Genomic DNA, 12831 nt, shown 5'->3' on the forward strand with positions numbered 1-12831 from the left:
ACCTAAAAGGGTATCTCATAGAGATAGATATATATAGAGAGAGAGGGAGGGAGGGAGGAAAGGAGGGAGGGAAGGAGACAGGGAGGGAAAGAAAGAAAAAAGAGAGAGAAAGAAAGAAAGGAAAGAAAAGAAAGAAATTGATTCTAAGTAAATGGTTTACATGATTGAGGCTGAGAAGTCCCAAGATCTGTAGGCTGGAAACCAAGGAGAACTAATGGTATAGTTCCAGTCCAAGTCCAAAGGCTTAAGAACTAGGAGAGCCAATGGTGGCTCAGTCCACCATTTGCTGAGTCCAAGTCTGAGTCCGAAAATAGAAGATCAATGTCCTTGCTCAAAGGCAGAAGGAGTAGCTTTTCCCTTATTCAGACTTTTGTTCTATTCAGGCCTTCAATAGATTGAGTGAGGCCTACCCACACTGGAGAGGACAGTCTGCGTTACCCAGTCTACCGATTCAAAGATTAATATTATCCAGAAACACCCTCACAGATAGGCCAAGATAATATTTAATCAAATACTGGACATCCTGTGGCCCAGTCAGGTTGATGGTTGACACATAAAATTAACCATCATACAACCCAATTAAAAAATAGGCAAAGAACTTGAATAGACATTTCTCCAAAGAAGGTAAACAAATAAGCAATAAGTGTATGAAAAATTGCTCAAGGCTGAATGCAGTGACTCATGCCTGTAATTCCAGCACTTGGGAGGCTGAGAAGGAAGGATTGCTTGAGCCCAGGAGTTTGAGACCAGCCTGGGAAACATGGCAAGACCCCATCTCTACAAAAGATAAAAAAATTTAGCCAGGTGTGGTGTCACACACCTGTCCCAGCTACTCAGAATGTTGAGGTGGGAAGATTGCTTGAGTCCAGGAATTAAAGGCTGTGGTGAGCTAAGAAGGTTCCACTGCAGTCCAGCCTGGGTAAGAGTACAAGTCCCTGTCTCTTAAAAAAAAAAAAAAAAAAACCAAACTCAAAATCACTAATCATTAAGGAAATGCAAATTGAAACCACAGTGAGATACTACCTCATACCCATTAGGATGGATGGCCACTATCAACATAAAGCATTGGTGAGGATATGGAGAAATTGGAAGCCTTGTGCACTATTGGTGGGAATGTAAAATGGCATAGCTGCAATGGAAAATAGTATGGTGATTCTTCAAAAAATTAAAAATAGAATATGATCATATGATCCAGCAATTCCACTTCTGGACTCCTGGGTAGATACCTAAAAGAATTGAAAGCAGGGTCTTAAGAGATTCATACACCCGTGTTCATAGCAACATTATTCACAATAGCCAAAAGATGGATGCAACCCAAGTGTTCATCAACGATGAATGGATAAACAAAATGAAGTATTATATGTACAATGGAATATTGTTCAGCCTTTAAAAAGGAAATAAGTTCTGACATGCCACAACATAGGTAAAAATGAGGACATTAAGCTAAGTGAAATAAGCCAATCACAAAAAGACAAATACTGTATGATTCCGCTTACATGAGATACCTAGAATAATCAAATTCATGCGGACAGAATTGTGGTGACTGGGGGATGGAGTGGGAAGTTATTGCCTAGTGGGTACGGAGCTTCAGTTTTGGAAGATGAAAAAAGTTCTAGAAATGGATAGTGGTGGTGATTGCACAACATTGTGAACGTACTTAATGCCAGTGAACTGTACACTTAAAAGTGGCTAAGATGGAAATTTTTATGTTTATTTTAGCACAATTAAGAAACAACGTATTTATGCCATACTAGCCCCTTTTTGTGATTGATTGATTGAGACAGGGTCTTGCTCTGCCACACAGGCTGGAGTGCAGCGATACAGTAACGGGCTCAGTCAATCCTCCCACTTGAGCCTCCCAAGTAGCTGAGACCACTGGCATGCACCACTATGCCCAGCTAATATTTTCTGTTATTTTTGTAGAGACAGGGTCTCCCTATGTTGCCTAGGCTGGTTGCAAACTGCTGGGCTCAAGTGATCCTCCTGCCTCAGCCTCCCAAAGTGCTGGGATTACAAGTGTGAGTCACCATGGCTGGCCACGTTTCTGTGATATTTAAACTCCAACAATATTTTTTTTTTCTCAGAAGACAGGCATAAAAAGATAACACAATTACAGAAAATCAGGTTTTATATCATTAACTATTGTTGCAGGACTTTTCCTTAGTTCAGCTAAAGACAGGGTTATTGTCCCATGGCAACAAAAATTTAGGCTCACAGATGATTGAAGGGTGAGAATAATGGGATTTATGGGGCAAAAAGGAAAACAAAGGGGGAACAGGGAGTTTCCTCAAGGCTACAATTCCTGCTGGTTCCTTCCTGCCTTGCAGTTTGAATCCCAGGTTTCACAAAGGAAGAGGAGGGGCCAGCCTCCTCCCCATGCAAATTGTGCGAACTTCCCGAAGCTCCACCTCAGTATGCAGGCTGGCTAGAGTTTTGCCAGGGAACCTTTCCAACCTGTCTGTCTCACTATTTGGTCAAAAGATAAATGGATGAAATTTGATGCCAGTATTTCCTTTGCGTATTTATGAACTCAGCTTTTTCTTGTGTGATGACCCACTTTGCTGACCGGGGAATAGCCACGAAGATAACTATAAAAGTAAACGAGGCCGGGCGCGGCGGCTCACGCCTGTAATCCCAGCACTTTGGGACGCCGAGGCGGGTGGATCACCAGGTCAAGAGATCAAGACCATCGTGGCTAACACGGTGAAACCCTGTCTCTACTAAAAATACAAAAAATTAGCCGGGCGTGATGGCGGGCGCCTGTAATCCCAGCTGCTGGGGAGGCTGAGGCAGGAGAATGGTGTGAACCCGGGAGGCGGAGCTTGCAGTGAGCCGAGATCGCGCCACTGCACTCCAGCCTGGGCTACACAGGCAGACTCCGTCTCAAAAAAAAAAAAAAAAAAGTAAACGGGCTGGGGTGCGGTGGCTCGCGCCTGCAATCCCAGCACTTTGAGAGGCCGAAGTGGGCGGATCACGAGGTCACGAGTTCGAGACCAGCCTGGTCAACATGGCAAAACCCCATCCCTACTAAAAATACAAAAATTAGTTAAGCGTGATGGCACGTGCCTGTAATCCCAGCTACTCAGGAGGCTGAAGCAGGAGAATCGCTTGAACCCGGGAGGCAGAGGTTGCAGTGAGCAGAGATGGTACCACTGCACTCCAGAGCCTGGGCGACACAGTAAGACTCTGTCTCAAAAAAAAAAAAAAAAAAATGAAACGCCAATATTCAACCATATTAACTGTAAACAGCTGTCTCATATGGATCAACCTAATACAATTATAAGATGATAAATAAAAATGAACAAGATTGCACTGAAATATATCTTTGCAATCTCAGGACACCTTTTTTAAGGTGAATAGTGAATAGTTATGGTAGGAAACGAAGTACTTTGAGATCTTAATTTAATTTTAATTATAGTAGAATTCTTTCATTCTTGTGTGTGCCAACCCCAAGATAAGAATTGTATAAAGTAAGGAGTTTTACATTTCTTCTCTCAATTCAAGCAATACATATAATATATTATACTTTTTATTTTTTTAATTACTCTGAAAATGAAGAAATTATTTTTCATGTTCAGCTGAAACCCTCCCCTATTTTTAAGCCTAGTTTCTTCCTCTTTAGTCTTTCGTGGACATAAAAAATTACTCACCATCTGCTCAAAAAATTCTTCACCTTTGAAAATTTGGTCTTTATAAGGGAAAAATGAAGCAAAATAAACACAAAACAAAAAGAAAATTCAGTCTTTTTCTCAGTTGTTTCAAAGATAGCAATGAAAATAAAATTTGCAGCAGAGGAGAGGAAAAAAGCAATGTGGGCCAGAGAAGTCTCATAAAACCTCTTGGAAGAGCTGAGTCATGATGAATGAATGGGATTTAGATAGGAGAACAGAAGAAAAGGGTAGCATTCCAAACATGGAGGGGGGGAATGGAAGGATATCATCAAAAGTCTGAAAATAGGCGCTAATGTGTTTTAGGACAGAAAGAAGTTAACTGTCTATACCTTAAAAGCAGAGGAGTTTCGATTTGATAGATCTATGTGTAGAAGAATGACATGACTAATTCTAAATATTACCAGCCATTATTCAGGAGGTCATAGGATTCACAACTTCCCCAATAATTCTTTTTTTTTTTTTTTTTTTTTTTTTGAGAAGGAGTCTAGCTCTGTCACCCAGGCTGGAGTGCAGTGGGGTGCAATCTCGGCTCACTGCAACCTCCGCCTCCTGGATTCAAGTGATTCTCCTGTCTCAGCCTCCCAAGAAGCTGGGATTACAGCTGCCCGTCACCACACCCAGCTAATTTTTGTATCCTGACCTCAAGCGATTCACCCGTCTCGGCCCCCAGTTACTCTTTTTTTGAGATGGAATCTTGGTCTGTCGCCCAGGGTGGAATGCAGTGGCACAATCTTGGCTCATTGCAACCTCCATCTCCCAGGTTCACGCGATTCTCCTGCCTCAGCCTCCCGAGTAGCTGGGATTACACGTGCGTGCCACCACGCCCAGCTTATTTTTATTTTTAGTAGTGGCAGGGTTTAACCATGTTGGCCAGGCTGGTCTCGAACTCCTGACCTCAGGTGACCCACCCACCTTGGCCTCCCAAAGTGTCAGGATTGCAGGCATGAGCCACCGCATCCAGCCCCCAATTACTCTTAAAGGTAACATCACTATTGTGAACCTAAGATCAGCTTTTTGAGATGCCTTTTCAGATATAATGGTTAATACTGAGTGTCAACTTGATTGGATTGAAGGATACAAAGTATTGATCCTGGATGTGTCTGTGAGGGTGTTGCAAAAGAGATTAGCTGCGGAAGGCAGATCCACACTTAATCTGGTGGGCACAATCTAATCAGATGCCAGCGAATATAAAGCAGGCAGAAAAGCATAAAAAGGACAGACTGGCCTAGCCTCCCAGCCTACATCTTTCTCCCATGCTGGATGCATCCTGCCCTCAAACATTGGACTGCAAGTTCTTCACTTCTTCAGTTTTGGGACTCAGACTGGCTCTCCTTGCTCCTCAGCTTGCAGATAGCCTATTGTGGGACCTTGTGATCGTGTAAGTTAATACTTAAAAAACTCTCCTTTATATAATATATATAATATATATATTATATAATTATATAATATATAAATATTATATATTATATAAATATATAAATATTATATATATTATATAAAGTTCTGTCCCTATAGAGAACCCTGACTAATACATAAGGTTTTTCCATTTCTAACAACCAAATGACCCCACCTGGACCTGCCAACCAGTTCTGTGGCCCCCACTCAGGAACTGACTCAGCATAAAAGAACAGCTTCAACTCCCTATGATTTTATCTCTGAGCCAACCAATCAGCACTCCCAATTCAATGGCCCCCTACCCAACAAATTATCCTTTATACCAAAACTCTGATCCAGGCCAGGCGCGGTGGCTCATGTCTGTAATCACAGCACTTTGGAAGCCCAAGACAGGAAGATCAACTGAGGTCAGGGGTTCCAGACCAGCCTGGCCAACATGGTGAAACCCTGTCTCTACTAAAAATACAAAAATTAGCCGGGTGTAGTGGCGCATGCCTGTAATCACAGCACTTTGGGAGGCCCAGGTGGGTGATCACCTGAGGTCAGGGGTTCCAGACAAGCCTGGCCAACATGGTAAAACCCTGTCTCTACTAAAAACACAAAAATTAGCCAGGTGTGGTGGCGCATGCCTGTAACCCCAGCTACTCGGGAGGCTGAGGCAAGAGAATCGCTTGAACCCAGGAAGCAGAGGTTGCAGTGAGCCGAGATCGCACCACTGCACTCCAGCCTGGGCGGCAGAATAAGACTCCATCTCAGAAAAAAAAACAAAAAACAACTCTGATCCTCAAGTTTTCAGGAAGACTGATTTGAGTAATAATAAAACTCTGGTCTCGCACAAAAAAAAACAAAAAGAAAAAATGTATAACATGAATTCCAGAAGGAGTCTGGCAGTATTATACAGCATGAGGGGAGGGGAGGCAAGGAAACTATCAAGAAAGCTGTTGCAGTAATTCAGGCAAATGGCTAGTTCCTTTATGAGAGTAGCATGAGGACAGGGATTATGTCTTTTACTTTGGTATCCAATTAGCATGTAGTTGGCACTCAGTAAATGCTTAGTGAATGAACAGGAATAGAAGAATATTGATTACTGTACTAGAAATAATATTAGTTAAGAAAGGGAACTCTGTCAGAAACCATATGAAGAGTTTGCCTTTGGATATGTGAAACAACAGGGCAGTATTCAAGTAGAAACAGTTTGAAGGCCATTAAAAGAAAACATAGGGCCGGCATGGTGGCTCATGCCTATAATCCCAGCACTTTGGGAGGCTGAGGCAGGCAGATCCCCTGAGGTCAGGAGTTCAAGACAAGCTTGGCCAACATGGTGAAACCCCATCTCTACTAAAAATACAAAAATTAGCCAGGCATGGTGGCACGCACCTGAAATCCTAGCTATTCTGGAGGCTGAGGCAGGAGAATTGCTTGAACCTGGGAGGCAGAGGTTGCAGTGAGCCGAGATTGAGATTTTGCCACTGTACTCCAGCCTGGGCGACAAAGCGAGGCTCTGTTAAGAAAGAAAGAGAGAGAGAGAGGAGAGAGAGAGAAAGAGGAGAGGAGAGGAGAAGAAAAGAGAAAAGAAAAGTTATTGGGCCGGGCACTGTGGCTTACACCTGTAATCCCAGCACTTTGGGAAGCTGAGGCAGGCGGATCACAAGGTCGGGAGTTCGAGATCAGCCTGGCTAACATAGTGAAACCCTGGCTCTACTAAAAATACAAAAATTGGCCAGGCGTGGTGGCACGCACCTGTAGTCCCAGTTACTCGATAGGCTAAGGCAGGAGAATCGCTTGAACCCAGGAGGTGGAGGTGGCAGTGAGCCTAGACTGCACCATTGCACTCTAGCCAGGGCAACAGAGCGAGACTCTATCTCAAAAAAAAAAAAAAAAGAAAAGAAAAGAAAACATAGGATTAGGGCATGTCCTTATACAAGAGATGGTTTCTCAGTGGCACTGTTAATAATTTGCAGCTAAATTTTTCTTCCAGATTTCTGTCTGTGGTACCTTGTCAAGTTTTCTTTATCATGTATTTGCTCTGTTTATTTTTTATCTTTGAGATAGGACTTCATCTTTATTCAAACCTATTTGGTGAAATAATTTTTCTATGGATTTAAATATCATGACAATATATTTACTATTTTGCCTATCTTTCAGCAGTGAAAAGAGGACAAATTTATTTCTGCCTCAGTATATGTTCTAGTTAAAGACTCTATTAACTTTGAGAATATGAGTATTGTACTTAAATTTTAAAAAGGGAGAAAAAGACTGGGCGCGGTGGCTCACGCCTGTAATCCCAGCACTTTGGGAGGCCGAGGCAGGTGGATCACGAGGTCAGGAGATCGAGACCATCCTGGCTAACACGGTGAAACCCTGTCTCTACTAAAAATACAAAAAATTAGCCGGGCATGGTGGTGGGCGCCTATAGTCCTAGCTACTCAGGAGGCTGAGGCAGGAGAATAGCGTGAACCGGGAGGCGGAGTTTGCAGTGAGCCGAGATCGCGCCACTGCACTCCAGCCTGGGCGACAGAGTGAGACTCCGTCTCAAAAATAAAAAATAAAAATAAATAAAAAGGGAGAAAAAGTGGGGAAAAAAGTAGGTCCATGGTAAATATGAGCTGATAATTTAATCCTCATCTTTTTTATCTTTAAAAAAATGTTTAGGCCGGGCGCAGTGGCTCACACCTGTAATCCCAGCACTTTGGGAGGCTGAAGCAGGTGGATCACGAGGTCAGGAGCTCGAGACCTGCCTGGCCAACATGGTGAAACCCCGTCTCTACTAAAAATACAAAAATTAGCTGGGCCTGGAGGCACGCACTTGTAATCCCAGCTACTTGGGAAGCTGAGGCAGGAGAATCGCTTGAACCCAGGAGGCGGAGGTTGCAGTGAGCCGAGATCGCACTCCAACCTGGAGACACAGCCAGACCCCATCTCAAAAAAAAAAAAAAAAAAAATTGAAACAATCTCATACTTACAGAGAAATTACAAATACAAGGAACTTTTTTTCTGAGCAATTTGGCAATAAAATGCTCTATTCACCTCACTCTTCTTTAAGAAATAGAGTGATGATGTTAACATTTCATGGAGAAGCTGAATATTGATTGCACTTACGACAGGAAATATACATTAGAAAGAGAAACAGAGGGTTTTTTTTGTTGTTGTTGCTGTTTGAGATGGAGTCTCTCTCTGTCACCCAGGCTGGAATGCAATGGCACGATCTCGGCTCACTGCAACCTCCACCTCCCAGGTTCAGGCAATTCTCCTGCCTCAGCCTCCCAAATAGCTGGGATTACAGGCACGTGCCATCACGCCCGGCTAATTTTTGTATTTTTAGTAGAGATGAGATTTCACCACTTTGGCCAGACTGGTGTCGAACAACTGACCTCAGGTGATCCGGCGGCCTCCCAAAGTGCTGGGATTACAGGCGTGAGCCACTGCGCCCGGCCAAAGTTGTTGTTTTGTTTTGTTGTTGTTGTTTTTAAACAAAAGTAGAGCTTTCCATTTATTAGAAAGTGGCTGTAACTGATCACATTGAAGCTGTTCATCTTTTTTTTTTTTTTTTTTTTTTTTGAGACAGAGTCTCACTCTGTCGCCCAGGCTGGAATGCAATGGGGCGATCTCAGCACACTCCACTTTCTGAGTTCAAGCAATTCTCCTGCCTCAGCCCCCCAAGTAGCTGGGATTACAGGGCCCACCACCACGCCCAGCTAATTTTTTGTACTTTTAGTAGAGACAGGGTTTCACCATGTTGGCCAGGCTGGTCTTGAACCCCTGACCCCAAAGTGCTGGGATTACAGGCGTAAACTACCGTGCCCAGCCACTGTTCATCTTTTGCTGTGGGCCTTTCTGCACCCTGACTGTGCACCTCCCACCATGTGGGTTACACTTCCTGTACAGAATAGAGAACTATCTGCCGTTTATAAGTGTTTGGGGGGTGGCCACCAGGGGGTGTAGTGAGCTGTCTTCTCATTTTCTTAAATTTCTGCTATCTTACAGAGTAGCCTCGCTGGGATGGTTAAGTGTACAACTTTAAAGGCTCTTTTCCTAGCTACTTAACAGCAGTAAGAATTTTCATTTCACTGAAGTATTCTTTGTTTCTGAAGAATGTATTCACAGACACTATTTTATATTTATCTGATGTGTACTGTTTCTGGTGGCTGTGAAAGCCATACTTCTTAAATCTGATTTGAAAAGCAAATCTGATTATCACAGCCATAATTAAATTTGGCCGGCCTTCCTTCCTCCCTCCCTCCTTCACTTCCTTCCTTCCTTCCTTCCGCTAGTAAAAAAATTAGGTATATCTTTCAAATATAGGTAAATAATTTTACTTTTCCCCCCTACATGTTATTCATGATATAAGAAAAACAAAAGTAAAGTAAATGTCCCTTTGATTCTTGATTTTGCCAAATTGACTTTTGGAAGAGTTGTTTTCCTGGATATTATGAAAACCCAGACTAATAAAAACTCAAATGATTATTTAGTAGTAACAAAATCCTCTTGGCCACATGACTTACTTTTGTTTTGTTTTGTTTTGTTTTGTTTTGTTTTGTTTTGTTTTGGAGACGGAGGCTCACTCTGTCACCCAGGCTAGAGTGCAGTGGCATGATCTCAGCTCACTGCAACCTCCATCTCCAGCATTCAAGCAATTCTCCTGCCTCAGCTTCACGAGTAGCTGGGATTACAGGTGCCTGCCACCACACCTGGCTTCTTTCTCTTTCTTTCTTTCTCTCTCTCTCTCTCTCTGTCTCTCTCTCTCTCTCTCTTTCTTTCATTTTTGAGACAGAATCTCACTCTTGTCGCCCAGGCTGGAGTGCAGTGGCGTGATCTCGGCTCACCGCAACCTCCGCCTCCTGGGTTCAAGCAATTCTCCGGCCTCAGCCTCCTGAGTAGCTGGGATTACAGATGCACATCACCATGCCCGGCTGATTTTTGTATTTTTAGTAGAGATGGGGTTTTACCATGTTGGCCAGGCTGGTCTCGAACTCCTGACCTCAGGTGATCCTCCCGCCTCAGCCTCCCAAAGTGATGGGATTGCAGGCGTGAGCCACCACGCCTGTCCAGCTACATGACTTATGACTATAGATTCTTACAGATTGCATCTTGGAGAGAAGAGAGCATGATACTTTCTTTTCAGTTGGACTTTCTCTCTCATTACCAGGGTCAATGTTTAGCAGAAATTCTGTATTCCAGAGGGAAAAGGTCTAAGGCAGAAATTCTTTACTAGAAGAGAAATGTGATTTGGGTAGCTGTGAAATTGTGGCCTCTACCCTTTTTCCACCATGCAAAACATTTATATATCCCATAATTCAGTTCTCATTGAAAAACTGTAAAATGTTAGAACAAATATTCTCACATTCATTGCAGTACTTATTTTTTTTTTCTAGTAGGGGAAAGAGGAACGGGGAAAGGCAACAGTATAATCATATCAGAAGAGAATAATTCCTTTCATGGGAGGGGAAAGAGCTGAAAGTCAAGAACTCTTGGGGAACAGTTGAGAGGATACTGTTCCCATCTGCGTCCCCTCACTCATGGCAGGCTGCATGGCAGGATGGGATGTGGCAACAGTGACCTCTATCTCAAAGACCCTCCAGATCAGGTTTTGTTTTGTTTTTTCTAGTTTGGGGATAGTGCAGGGTCAGAGGCATGAATATACATTGGAAAGGGCTGTCTCCAAGGTCCATTAGGGCAATTCATACAAGCAACAGGCTGCAAACACCACCAAGGAGGCTGCTGTTTGCAGCCATTGCACACCAGATCAAATGTAAGATCAACCAGTAGCTGGTTGTAGAAAGAATTGTTTGTAATGACATTTCAATTTTCTAAAGACAAGAATTGGTGCTTGGAAGATTCTCTTTCCATCCTTATTCTTTGTAGAATGAATGTAGGTACCACGGAATTGTGCATTTTCATTATTTCAATGCACCATACATTTTCTTATTAGGTTGTCCCTGAATAACACTTTATAAGTAAAGCATGAGTCCTTAAACAGGATGGGCTAGTAATTAAAAGTATATGAGTTTGCCTCCAGCAAAATAAATAATTCTCAATAATCCATAAGTATGTATGTGTTAACCACTAAAGCCAAGGAGGCCTTTCCAATAAGAACTAGATGCTGTAAGGTATAAGATTTAATGGTTAAATAGCTGATAATCATAATGAATTTAAATTTTTTTTTTTTTTTTTTTTTTTTTTGAGACAGAGTCTCTCTCTGTCACTCTGTCACCCAGGCTGGAGTGCAGTGGTGAGATCTCGGCTCACTGCAAACTCCACCTTCTGGATTCAAGCAATTCTCCTGCCTCAGCCTCCCAAGTAGCTGGGATTACAGATGTGCGCCACCACGCCCAGCTGATTTTTGTATTTTTAGTAGAGACAAGGTTTCACCATGTTGGCCAGGCTGGTCTTGAACTCCTGACTTCAGGTGATCTGCCCGCCTCAGCCTCCCATAGTGTTGGGATTACAGGGGTGAGCCACCACGCCCAGCCATGAATTTAAAATTTTAGCCACAATCTAAGATGTGGTTTCTGTACTTTTTTGAATTAAAAGGCTACTTTCAGTAATTGCAAAATGCTGTACAAATATCCTTTTAAAAGTTAATCCATTTTAAAAGGCATAGTCAGGAGGACTGCAAGAGGGAGCTGAAGCCACAGCTCCATGCTGTGGCATCACCTCCAAGCTTCATTGATAGCCCCCTGTAACTCCATGGTACCCACATGACAATCCAGATCCACTTTTTCAGCTCTGTAGGCTGCAACTTCTTGTGTCAGTGTCTGTTCGCCCCATCAAATTCCAAAAGATCCATGCAAAGACCACAATGCAGGCCTCAGAGATTCTGAAGTCAACTTTACAAAGCTGGTGGACAGAAAAACTAATGATTCTTGAATGAAAATAAACCAAACAAGAACAACCCTTTATTATTAAGTAGGCCTTTGTATGGTAGGTCTGTGGAACACAACTGTAATGTCCATCACAGTGGAAGCTTTACTTGGAAACCTTCTTTGCTTGGCTCTTTATGACCACAACCTTCTGCTGAAATAGTTTGGGATTGTTGGTAAATTATTTGAGCTAAAGACGGTGTGTTGGGCATGCCTCATAGAGGTGGTAAAATATTTTTCTCACATCCTGAAGGAAGATCTTGAGACCTATTCAGCTCACAGATCCTAGATAAATCCAAAGTGTTAGAGAAATAGCATACTCCGTAGGTGTATCACCTCAGATGGCTGACTAAATCACAGCATGCTTGAGGAGCATGCTCAACAAGTTCTTACTTTATTTACATCGATCACATGAAAGGAGCCAACCCTGAGGAGTCGCTGGGCTTTGGGCTATCACTTTTTGCTGAGACCACCAATAGAACCTTCCTCAGTACTGAACTGGCCTTCAACTTTTAGGGCAACAGAGCAGCAGTGCTCCAGAGGACCTTGGCAAGAACCATGCCAAGGGGCTACTGAAGGAGTCTACACAGGCAGATATGTGGATTCTATTAGCCAGAGCCTGATTCTAGAAGCTGCTCATGATCCAGATTCCTGCTAGGCCTGATGTCTTCCCTGGAACACAGAGTATTTGAAGCATTTGAAGAATTTTTTTCAGATTATGTTTAAAATTAAAACCAACTCATGTTGTGAAAAACTCAAGGGCACAGATAGAGTACTGATGACTTGTAACGGAATGGTTTTACCAACTTAACAAGACCATTGTCTCAGGATAAGTCCCTACCCTACAAAATGAAACAGCCAACGTTAAACCTAAGAAATAAGTTTGAATGCATACATTCAGATCA

General features: G+C 42.8%; 1 protein-coding gene and 1 pseudogene across 7 annotated transcripts in view; one reads left to right on the forward strand and one right to left on the reverse strand.

Annotated features, from left to right (window-relative positions):
- SSH2 (slingshot protein phosphatase 2) overlaps positions 1 to 12831 on the forward strand; it is a 313558-nt gene that overhangs the window by 146983 nt on the left and 153744 nt on the right. The window lies entirely within an intron of this gene.
- LOC116476026 (small nucleolar RNA SNORA70) lies at positions 10717 to 10842 on the reverse strand (annotated as a pseudogene).

Source organism: Hylobates moloch, unplaced genomic scaffold (genome assembly GCF_009828535.3).
Source record: "Hylobates moloch isolate HMO894 unplaced genomic scaffold, HMol_V3 SCAFFOLD_10, whole genome shotgun sequence".
NCBI lineage: Eukaryota > Metazoa > Chordata > Mammalia > Primates > Hylobatidae > Hylobates > Hylobates moloch.